Source organism: Rhamphochromis longiceps, linkage group LG20 (genome assembly GCF_057381845.1).
Source record: "Rhamphochromis longiceps isolate RC_006_pf linkage group LG20, R_longiceps_female_GT1.1, whole genome shotgun sequence".
NCBI lineage: Eukaryota > Metazoa > Chordata > Actinopteri > Cichliformes > Cichlidae > Rhamphochromis > Rhamphochromis longiceps.
In genome coordinates this window covers 3,149,364-3,160,819 of record NC_140576.1, presented here as the reverse complement: position 1 = coordinate 3,160,819, position 11,456 = coordinate 3,149,364, and positions in this window count along the sequence as shown.

Sequence of the window (11,456 nt, the reverse complement as noted above, 5' to 3'; positions counted from 1 at the left end):
GAGAGAGAGAGGAAGGGACCTGTTTTGTCATCCATAGCATTGCACTGAAGTATGGTGTCCACTCAATCACTGTGAGTCACTGGCAGACACAACCATCAGTCTTTACGTGCAGAATTCCTTTATATAATATTACAAGTAAGCAGTCCAGAACAGATACCTGCTGATATTATAAAAGAGAATATTCAGCTGTTAATTATAGCTCTAAATCCAGCTTCCCAGACACCCACAGCTCCATTTCCTTCCCAACCCAACAGTTGAGCCATGTCAAGAGTCCCCACATGTCAGCTGAGGCTCAGACGAACCGCCCACTCTCACATTTGCTCTGTCCGGTCTCACAACAATACTGCCGTCAAAACATAAATCATAGCAAACAACACAATGTGCTAGAGACATATTTGAATTCCCAAAGAGAAAAAACTAAGCGCTGAAATAGCCAAATGTTATAGTTTCCTAGAAAATGTTATTATGAATCGGCAGAACATCTGCCTGCAGAGATGGAGACGCACTTCCTTCGACAGTGTAGAAGAAATTGTAGAAATTCAAAGGAGCTTAATCACCTGAAGTCGCAAATGCTCTCAGGGCAAGGAGGCAAAACATATCGTGGGGCCCAAGATTTATATTAATATCCAACACTCTAAAAAACAGTCACTGACAAAGAAACACACAAAATGCACAACCACATGCACACATTTGATATAATAACATGCATAAGAGCATGAATGTAAGCATCACTGCATACCGTCCAGCTTTGTTAATATTGTTTCAAAACACAACCAGAGAAAGTGAGCGCTGGAGAAAGAGACACAAACACACACTCCTGTGTTCAGGCGTGTTTGTGATACAGAGAGAGAGATGGTTAAGATGGAGAGGTACCACCCCGCCCTGTAGTGATTTATTGCTTGTGTAGTCATTGATACATGCTGCTGGTGTTTTTATTCAAAGCTCTCTCCTGTCCTCTTCCCTTCAATCTGATTTGTTGCTCAAGGACAAGGGCCGAAGTTCCACCCAACTAGGAATGCCGAATGGCTGACTCAGCTGAGCCAACCTCAGGTCCCACCTTTGGCACACAAACACAAGGCTGGAGCACAAAAACAAAACAAAGGTGCTTAAATGCCGTCTTTCAATTTGGATCTCAAGGCTCTCTCGCTCTCACACACTCTCACGCGTGTTGCTAAGAAAATTATGTTGGCCTGCACTCAAACACTCCAAGGTGTACACAATGAGCGAATTCACAAATTCATACTGGCAGCCACTTTAATGCGCAACTTTAAATGAAATAAATCGAGTCCAAAGTGGCAAAGTGATCTTCCCAAAATTATTTTGACATGTAAATTGCAGCTTCCCCTTACTTTCCCCCCAAAAGCTGAAGTTAACAGGACAAACTATAGTGATCCGACATTTTGCAAATATTATATCGTTCCAATTCTGTGGCCCTTATGCACACACACACACACACACACACACACACACACACACACACACACACACACACACACACACACACACACACACACACACACACACAGATCTAGGCACAGATAGCATGGTGCACTAATGAGTGACTTTCAACCCCAAATCCACTGATTGCTGTCCAGCAGAGTCTGGATTGTCCCATGATGTCAGAAAACCTGGCCATTTCCCCCAGTGCTGCATCCAGGTTTACAAACGAACCATCCCTCAGCCAAACCATTTCATCCTGCTGCTGACAAGGTGGGACTTTAAGCTCCCTGGGAATGTCTCAAATCTGGTCTTAGAGGACATTTTGTCCCAAATGTAATCCACAGTCCACTTTATTTTTTTTAACAGCCATACATCACAACGGATGGCCACAGGAAAACTGAGGGAATTGTAAGGATGGACATTAGCCGTATAATTAAATTAGCTCGACTGGGAGTAAGTTTGCTCAGACTTTTGTTTCTTTTTAAGGTCATGTCAAGAGAACTTTGAAAAAAAAGGTACACTGTATGAAATATTTTATTTGGAAATGTAGAAGCTCATCAGGTAGAACATCTTTAGTTAATTATATCCAGTCGCAGGGCAGCACTTAAGTTTAAAAGGAATGTGGGGACCTTTAAATGTTTCAATGTGTGACAAACCTTTCCTCTGACATTTTTAACTGGATGTTCTCCCACATGTTTGGGCTTATTTCCAGCTCCTACGATTGCGCCAAAAATAAAAATGACAGCTGTTTTCCTCTGAGATAGTGTCTCTTCTGCAAAGACCTTTTAGTGAATCTTCTCTGGCTGCTCTTAATTTGAACATAGGTGTTGGAAAATAACAAAATTCTGCACTGAGGCAATTGCTTAATGGGGTGTTTGGCCAATGTGTTTGGCTTTATCTCCCACACCTGTTACAGACCACAAACACAGCTACCCTCAACCTCAAAAGACAAAGAGATGAGGCTTAAGCGATCTTTGCTCAGAAGGACAGCAAGTACAGCAGGGCCATTTCTCTTCCTGCAGAATGGCCTGAATCCACCCGTGCCTTTGCTTAAGAAGCGCATATCACAGAACAACACCTGGTTTGACAAAGTTGGCAAAGAAAAGTTAAAAAAACATCTGAGGGAATTGTTAACTGTCAGATGAACCACAAATAACAGAGACAAACGAAGAATTTGAGATTTATCTTCTCTGAGTCTAAAATTACCAGAAAAGATGCCGAGGGAGACGTCTTTGCCATCGACGTGCAGTTTTACTTCTATTAAAGGCCGCTTTGCTGTTACTGCTCTCAGAGCTCCTTTCCAGAAGAATGCCAGAAACATGAAAACAACAGTCCTTTGAAATCCTCATAACTAATTTAACAGAGCTGCAGAGGTGAAAAAGAAGTCATTTAACAAACTTTTTTTTTTCCCCTCACAAACCGAGTGGTAAAGAAACTATATGAATTGTTTTGACTGGCCTTTCTGCCTGCACACCAATACAATGGAAGTGAAATCAATGTGTGGTGTTCACTGCAGCAGTTACATAAATGAGCATCAAGGGAAACATCCCATCCAGAAATAGTTTTTCTTTGATGCTAGCTAAACCACAAAACATTTCTTTGGGAGAGTAGTTCCACTGAACTTTGAGATTTTTTTTAACGTTCAGTATATTTCCATTCACAAATAGTAAAGCAGCGCAGACATATCTGATATGAATATCTCATGCACCTGGAAAAAAAATATCTCAGTGGGGATTTATGCACCTGAAATGGATCAAAGTGGATCCCGTGGTGGGATTATAAAAAAAACAAAACAAAACAAAAATGCATTCTTATGTTTCGTTTTTATAATTTTTATAATTTTATTTTATATTTGCCTGATTTCATTTTTTAAAATTAATATTCCATTTTTCATATCCCTGCATTTGCATTTAGAATTCTTAAAACTTAACTCTTCCCCTCCCTGACCCTGGCTCTGCTTGAAGTCTCTTCCTGTTAAATGGTAGTTCTTCTTTCCCACAGTCACCAAGTACCTGCTTATAGGGTTACCTTAAAATACGAGGCAAAGCCTGAATAATCCACATGAAGATGACTGATATTGTCTCAAGGTGTAATGTATATAAATAAAACTGAACTAATTAATTTCAACACTTCCTTTGCACTTTTGTAATTTCAGTCCCTTTCAAAGTAAGCGCACAGGTGGCTAGACAAAATGATAAAGTAATCGTTTTTCTATGAGCCCTTCAAATATCTTCAGTGATGGAACTGCAGCTAGGAGATCAGTGTGGAAAGAGGATATTGATGAAGCACTCTGGCAGGACATTATGTTACTGTTGAGATCAGGTTTGTGGTCTTTCAGCTACAAGATAATCTCTGCAAACAAATGTCCTGCTGATAGAGAGTGAAAACATTTCTAATATGTTTTGTTTAGTTCATATTAATTTCAAAAACTGTCCATGACATAATCTGTTCTGTGAAAGAACACATTAACGCAGGGGTGAATTAATCTGTCACATTATGTAGGGAGCTCTGCATCTGGTCACACTATGATAGTTACAACCACTTTTCATGGAAGAAATAGAGCTATTATCTGTGAGCTTTGACATTCTAATATCTGTCTAAGACATAGATGAATAAGCTGAATGGCAGACCTGCAATTCTCCCTGCCAAGCTGGATATTTATAGAAGCTTGTGAAGACAGATCTAAGCCACTGGCCTCACACATACAGATGGAGCACACAGCAAAGTCATTAAGTTGATAGCACACAAGAAGTTTCACCAAGCACTGCTGTTGTTGTTCCTGATCCTCACTGCTCTGCAAATGTAGGTGCAGAAGCGTGTTGATAATTTTACAGAATGTGAAAAATACATGACATTTCAGACGTTTCAGACCTTTATTTTATATTACAGTGTAAGAATCATATATCCCAGGTATAGTCTAATGTCTGTTTATAATTGTCTCGATTTATGTCACATAGTTACAGAGCACTTTCAAAAACTTTTTGCGTCTTTCATCTGTAAACTGTTGTTTTCTCAACACTGGAATTGAAGTAACGGCAGAAACCAGTATTTTTAGTACCTGATTCCTACACCCAGTAGCACTGTAAATTGTCAGCTGTGTTATGAAGTGAAGAAAGAGAAACTGTGAAAAAAAATACAGACAGGAACAAAAATCTACCGGTTACATGTGTGCATGAGGAATGTGAGTCCTGAGCCATCAGAAGGATCGGGGTCTGCCCAGTCCAGGCATTTCGAGGAGATTAATAAATGCTGACTTAGCTTTTTCCTGATCTGCTGTTCATATTGACCGGACATGCCACCTGACAAAATCTCCTCTAAAAAAAACCCAAAAACGCTGCTTTGATTGAAATGCAGGTCTTTCTGTTCATATTTTGAGTCCAGCAACATTTCACAGATGGCCATGCTTCTGCAATTTATGGAGGGAAGCTGTCATCATTCACTCCAAACTTTCCTGCCACAAGAATTCCAGGCAGACACTCTCTCTTCCCACAAAAATATTATAAAATATTACAGCACACTTAATAAAAGAAAACTTGTGAAAGAAAGCTTTGATGCCTGATGTGTGTATGTAAATCTTCTTAACGGAGAGATAATTCAGCACTCATAGATTTGAGCACTGCTCTGTCAATTTACAGTGTGAAGGACAATATCAGTAACAGGTTTTGTGGGAAAAATAAAACAAAACAAAAAAAACAAGGACGCTCCAAAATTAGAGCATGTGTGCAATATCAATATTTACAGTAAGCCTATAGGGGACCTGAGAAGTGAGCTCTTCAGCGGAAGCTGCATATAAATTTTTCCATCTAAAATTCAAACTTGTTTTTATTCATCTTTTTCTCTCTTCTGGTGGGTGCTCACTTTATTGGTCTGTTCAAGTCCCCCTACTGCACGACGCCATTGATGGATTATCTGTGTGCACAGCAAACACACAAAAGGCTTAGATAAGCGAAGGATAAACATCCAAGCATATCGACAGAAAAGACAAGAGACCAGAAAAGAATCAGGTAGGGAAGAGACGCAAAAGAGAGGAAACGAAAAGAAGCCTGTGACAATCACCAAAGCAAAGGACAAAGGGCAGTGCTTTTGTGGTCATAACACAGCATGAAGATGTTTTCAAATTGTTTTATTTGTGATGTTTCAGCTGCAATCAGAAAAAAAAAATCAAAAATCAACTCTGAAAGCTCTCTGGCTCGAGTATTTTCTTCCCTCCTTTCCACTCTCCTTTGCAAACACTATCCATCCTGCCTAAACCTACATCTCCTCTGTGGGAAACCAAATGTTTGGGAACAGGAAAAACTAGATTGACTGTAATTCAAGCATAAAAGATGGATAGAACACAGCGGAATGGCAGACATCTGCAACCTAGGCAAAAAATAAGAGACACCATGAGGAAAAAGAATTAGAGAGATTAAGTGGGGAAAGGATGGCAAATTAGCAGAGAGGAAACTATCTGTCAGCGTTTAGAAAAATGAATAGATCTGTGACATCACAGTGGAAGACAGAGGAGAACTGTGCCAGAGGAGCCTCAGACGTGATGGTCCAGAAAAAACAGACTGTAAGCACAACGTGATGGTTGTGGGTTGGTGTGTACACGCAGCGTGTACATGAGCGAGGAGTGCAGCACATGTTTCCGTACAAATGGAAGTTTGTTTACAGTAGCGTAAGTGTGAGAAGTGGGTATGCAGATGGAGATGCAGATGTGGTGAATAGCACTCTGTGCTCTTCAGGGGGCTCTGGCATAAACTGGCAGTGTCAAGGTGTTTTTTTGCTCTCCACATTTCTTCCACTTTCTCAATGTCAGCCGACTCCCCACTGAATCTGGACATGATCTGTGGATGCATGCAGTGGGTCAAGGCGGCCTTGGTGCTACATTATGTTTGCTGCGTTTACTAGAATGATAATCAGAATCAGAATCAGAATCAGAATACTTTATTGATCCCTGGGGGAAATTATTTTTTGTTACAGTGCTCCATTTTAAACCATAATGATAATGAAAAGCCCTTATGATGATTTCTGCCTTTTGATTGGTTTGCATTCATGCGGGACCACGCTAAAAACAATAGGTTGGCTACAGCTATAACTCAGGCTAACTTTTAGATCTTGTCGATAGAAATGAAATGGGAACTGATTGTTATGTTTGATTATTTATCCTATAGTCTTTTAAGTCTGTGCTCTGTTTAGCAGGACTTCCCGGTGAATACCTCTTTCCATCCACAACTTTGGTCGAAACTGAATCATCGCAACAAGTAACGGATGCAAGAGAATGTGTCACCCTAACTTTGCCATACCTCTGACTCCTCTCTTTGCACCATTATCAGGTCCATGCCTATTAAAATGTCTGAATATTTGCTTCCCCACAAAACTTTGCTCATCCATTACCAGCTGATAAATTGCAACTTTGCTTGAACCCTGAAGTCACCACCAAAGTTTACATTTCTTGTTTGCTTGTTGGTTTTGCAAATCATCTTAGCATGGATTGGGTGATTTCAATCAAAATTTGGCAAAAATAGTGCATTTTCTCCAATGTATGAGAAGTATAATCTCATGATATCTAATCCATTATCACAACTATTTATTTGAAAATGAATAACTGCATAGTATTTACAACCTGTCAAACTGTCTCGCTTGTATGTCTGTGTTTTTTTAATTTATTTTGTATGTTATGCACAAACTGGTACCTATAAAGCACTTTTTACTACAAGCCTCATTCACCCAGTCACACACACACATTCATACAGCACTTTATTCTATGCCTAATAGCCTTGTATTACATTCACACACACACTCACACTCCAATTTATGCAACAGAAGAAAATTGGGGTTCAGTATCTTGCCCAAGGCCACTTCTACTTGCAGACTGAAGGAGCAGGAAATCGAACCGTCGACCTAAACGACCCAGTCTACCTCCTGAGCTATAAACTCACATGATTGCCCATCTCAAAGTCCTGCAGAGGGGCCATGGTTCAAAATCTTGTTTAGATTACACTTTTAAGTTTGTATTAGGTGTACATGGTACATTTTTCTAAATGATTTGTCTCTTGAAATTACCATGAAACAGCTGTCAGCCCGAGGGCAGGTTCAAGGAATGCAGTTAGAGCTAGTTTCTAGTGCTGCAGGCAAAATGTAATTAAACTGAATTGTGTAGGCAGTGGTGTGCTTGATTGATACTTGAAGGCAAAAGGGAGGGTGTATGCACAATGCACAGAGAGTGGGAGGAGTTGGGAGGGTCAAAAGGAACCCATTAGCTCAATTTTTGCTAACAGGATGCTTGCAGCAAGCTATTCAGGACATAAAAAAATAAATCTTTACCTGCATGCCTTAATGCAGTCCAGACTTTTAATGATCAAGAACAATAGAGTATGAAGAGAATAATGACACTGACGGAGTAAAGATAACTACCAGATGAACTGCAGCTATTTGAGTTAGACTCAGATAGGCAGTGTTATTTAAACTGGAAAAGACAAATGAAGAGTTACAGCTGGGGGAAAAAATAGTGAAAATGTAGATCTATCAGTTTTACTTTGTGAATAGTAAAAGTCAGATAAAGAGGAAGCCCGGGGAAGAAAAGCAAGCCTTCCAAGGGAGTTTTTTTTTTATGGTAAATGGATGTAACATAAACACTACGAAGGCAAAGTAAACCCAGCTTGTAAATCCACTCTAACTGTTCAAGAAGTAAAGATGGAAGATGAATTGTAGCCGAAATGTAAAATAACCCACACGTGCATGTGAAAAAATAATTTTATATTATAGATGTTTGTGATCCCCTGTGCAAAACCACCATTCAAACCCACAAGTGTGTGCATAGGTGTGTCTTTGTCTACACAGTCCTGCATGCATGCAAGTGCTGACATCATAACTTTAAAGATGATTATGGGAATGGTGGAAAGAAGGTGAATGGAGTTGAATGAGTGCAGCGTCAAGGGCTCCACAGAGCTGAGTCTGACTGAGGACAACCAACAGATCGAGGAAGAGGGAAAAGAAGGGGAAACGGGTGAATAGTTCCCTGTGTCCACAGTGAAAGAAAAAGAGGGAGCTGCTTGGTATGTTTACATGTCACTGTAGTCCTTCAGTCTGATTGATTAGGCTTATGTGTTTGTGAACCTCTGTGCATGTGCCCCCGTGTGTGTTTCTGCATTAAAACACTACGCTTTCCCATCCCATTATTAAATGGAGTTATTATGTCTATTATGCAGTAAGTGTCAAACAGTGATATGTTGCTGAGTGTTGTTTCATTTAGTAATTCTTGGACACTGTAAGCAACGTCTGGGATATGCTAAGAGGCAAAGTATGCTAATAGGCTATAATTTATAATACCTTAAACTGTAAATCTAAGCTTGGCTCAGTGCTGTTTTTGCCAGAGAGATGACATGGGAGGTATAGTTTACAAGATAATGATAATGAAGAAAATCTGATGCGGTTATTTGAAAATAAAAGTAACCACAGGTAATAAAGCCACAGTAACCAAAGCTGTAATTGTATCCAACAGTAAAAAGGATTATCTGTACTCTTAATTCATGTTTTCCCAAACAGCCCTGACCAGTAAGGTATAATCATCCCTTACAAACACTCTACTTAATGAGACATGGGCATTAGGGTGTTATTATAAGCATAATTCCATTATGCACAACTTCCACGAGTCACTGATCCGAGCGTGTCCTGATTTGTTCACTTATAGGGGAGCATTTCATTATAATAGCAGAATTTATAGCAAAGTGGGAGGCAAGCGCAGCTATTTACATACAAACGCAAACATTATTATATACGAGTGGACGTGTAGGAAGATTGTTCTCATCTCCTGTTACAGTCAATTAAACATTAAGTGTGTCAGTCACAATAGTGTTTGTGAGGTGTCGGGTTAGTGCCCTTTGCGGAGAGGCCCTCTTCACTGTTGGGGGTGTTTCTCTGTGTGGGAGCATGTGCATGTACCAACAGTCATGTGCACGTACATATATCTGTTTATTTAATGAATCCCTCTCGTGTGGTAAATGAGTCTTAACACCTGATCAGCCTCGGGGTGTCAGCCTGGCCAGTGGTGCTAATCTGATAGCTTAACTGTGTTAAGCTATCAGATTAGGGGCGATTGTGGCTCAAGAGTTGGGAGTTCGCCTTGTAATTGGAAGGTTGCCGGTTCGAGCCCCGGCTTGGACAGTCTTGGTCGTTGTGTCCTTGGGCAAGACACTTCACCCGTTGCCTACTGGTGGTGGTCAGAGGGCCTGGTGGCGCCAGTGTCCGGCAGCCTCGCCTCTGTCAGTGCGCCCCAGGGTGGCTGTGGCTACAATGTAGCTTGCCATCACCAGTGTGTGAATGGGTGGATGACTGGATATGTAAAGCGCTTTGGAGTCCTTAGGGACTAGTAAAGCGCTATATAAATACAGGCCATTTACCAAGCTACACTAAACACACACGTTTGGTGACTTTGTGCTAAAGATACTTGGGATTCATATTAATGAGGCCCGATGGTTCCAATGTCAAGCTTTAGTGTGAGTGATTTCTATGGCACTGTGCCTTTAGGCACATGACCCCATAGTTCCCAGGAAGAGAGGAAAACGGGCTGTGGAAACCCAGCAGCAGTTTGACCACTCAGGTCATAAAAAAAGATCTCTGTGTACTGGTTTTTTTTGGCGTTTCTCTCCTGGGACAGAGATGGCACTCGAAGTAGTAACTCAGAGTAACTGCATGAAACAAACTGTTCAGCTTGTTTAATCTGATGGCAAACACCTACAGAGCTGTGAACAAAATTTCCTCCCCTCCTGATCTCTTTTTTTTTGTAGGTTTAAGGGGAAATTACTTTTTCACTTAGGGTCAGGTAGGTTTGGAATTTTGTTACTTAAATGCTGCATTTTTTTTTTGTTTACTCGTGTTGTCTGTGTCTAATATTAAAATTTGTTTGAGGATGTGTCTTTGCTCTTATTACTGCTTACTTTGGGTATCTGTGTTTGTAATGACAGGGTGATAAAAGGGCGGCGACTTTATCTCATCAACCGGTGAGATTAGATGAATAACACGTTTCAGTGTGTTCACTGTTCTTTCGACCACTTCTTCTGTGCTCTGATGATGCATTTTGAAGAAGTGAATACAATTTCTTTATTACTAAATTTTTAATTGAAGAATATTTAGAGACTAGAATATATTATAAGGGCACGAGACAAGGTCCTTAATAGGGAGTAAACCGTCTCTGGGTGGAGCCAGTTCTTCCGAGCTTCGTAGCAGATGTCCTGGGTGCACAAGGTCATATAGTTTAGAGTAACATAAACAGCACAGTCTGGGATCACATTTTATCTATCATGCAGGCTGTTAGCTTGAGTGATTTTAGACTTATTTATACAAACATCTTGATGCATGCACAATCATACAGGTAAGGAAATCCCAAAAAGTTGTTTCTGTTTATTTGGACATAACGCTACAAATACTTTAAGATTAAATACAGCCTGATGTGTAGTCCTATGTCAAAATAACATCATAGATTTTGATTACACATTTGTGGGCATGCATAGTGGTTAATGAGTGTGAACAAGGACGCAAAGGTATACGAAAGCAATATATTTAGTGTGCAGTCTTTGTGAGTCTGCTGTGCAGGGACTAGAGCTGATTTCTGTATTATATTTCAGTGGAACATGAGATGGTGATGGGAAGAGCTGACAGGGACTGAAAGGTGCCAGTGCATAGGGTAACCTGATATCCCCGACTTGCTACCATTACTATTAAATCCTGTGCCACTTGCTTGCAGCCGATCTCCATGGTCACTGTGCACCTGACCTGCAAGACCCACTCTCCCTCTTTCTACAGGAGGAAGTGTCAGCACAATTGAGTGGAGCAGAGCAGAGCAGGAGCAAAGACCCACACACTGTGAAACACTGAGAGCAGCAGCACCAAGCTGAAATGAAACAGGTACACGTGACAGTTAGACCTTTTTTGCAACACCAACTCTGACTCGTTAGTCCCAAAAGATTTGTTTTTGGGGGGGGGGTTTATGGATAACACTGCAAAACACCATATTTCTGAGACTTTCATCGGTA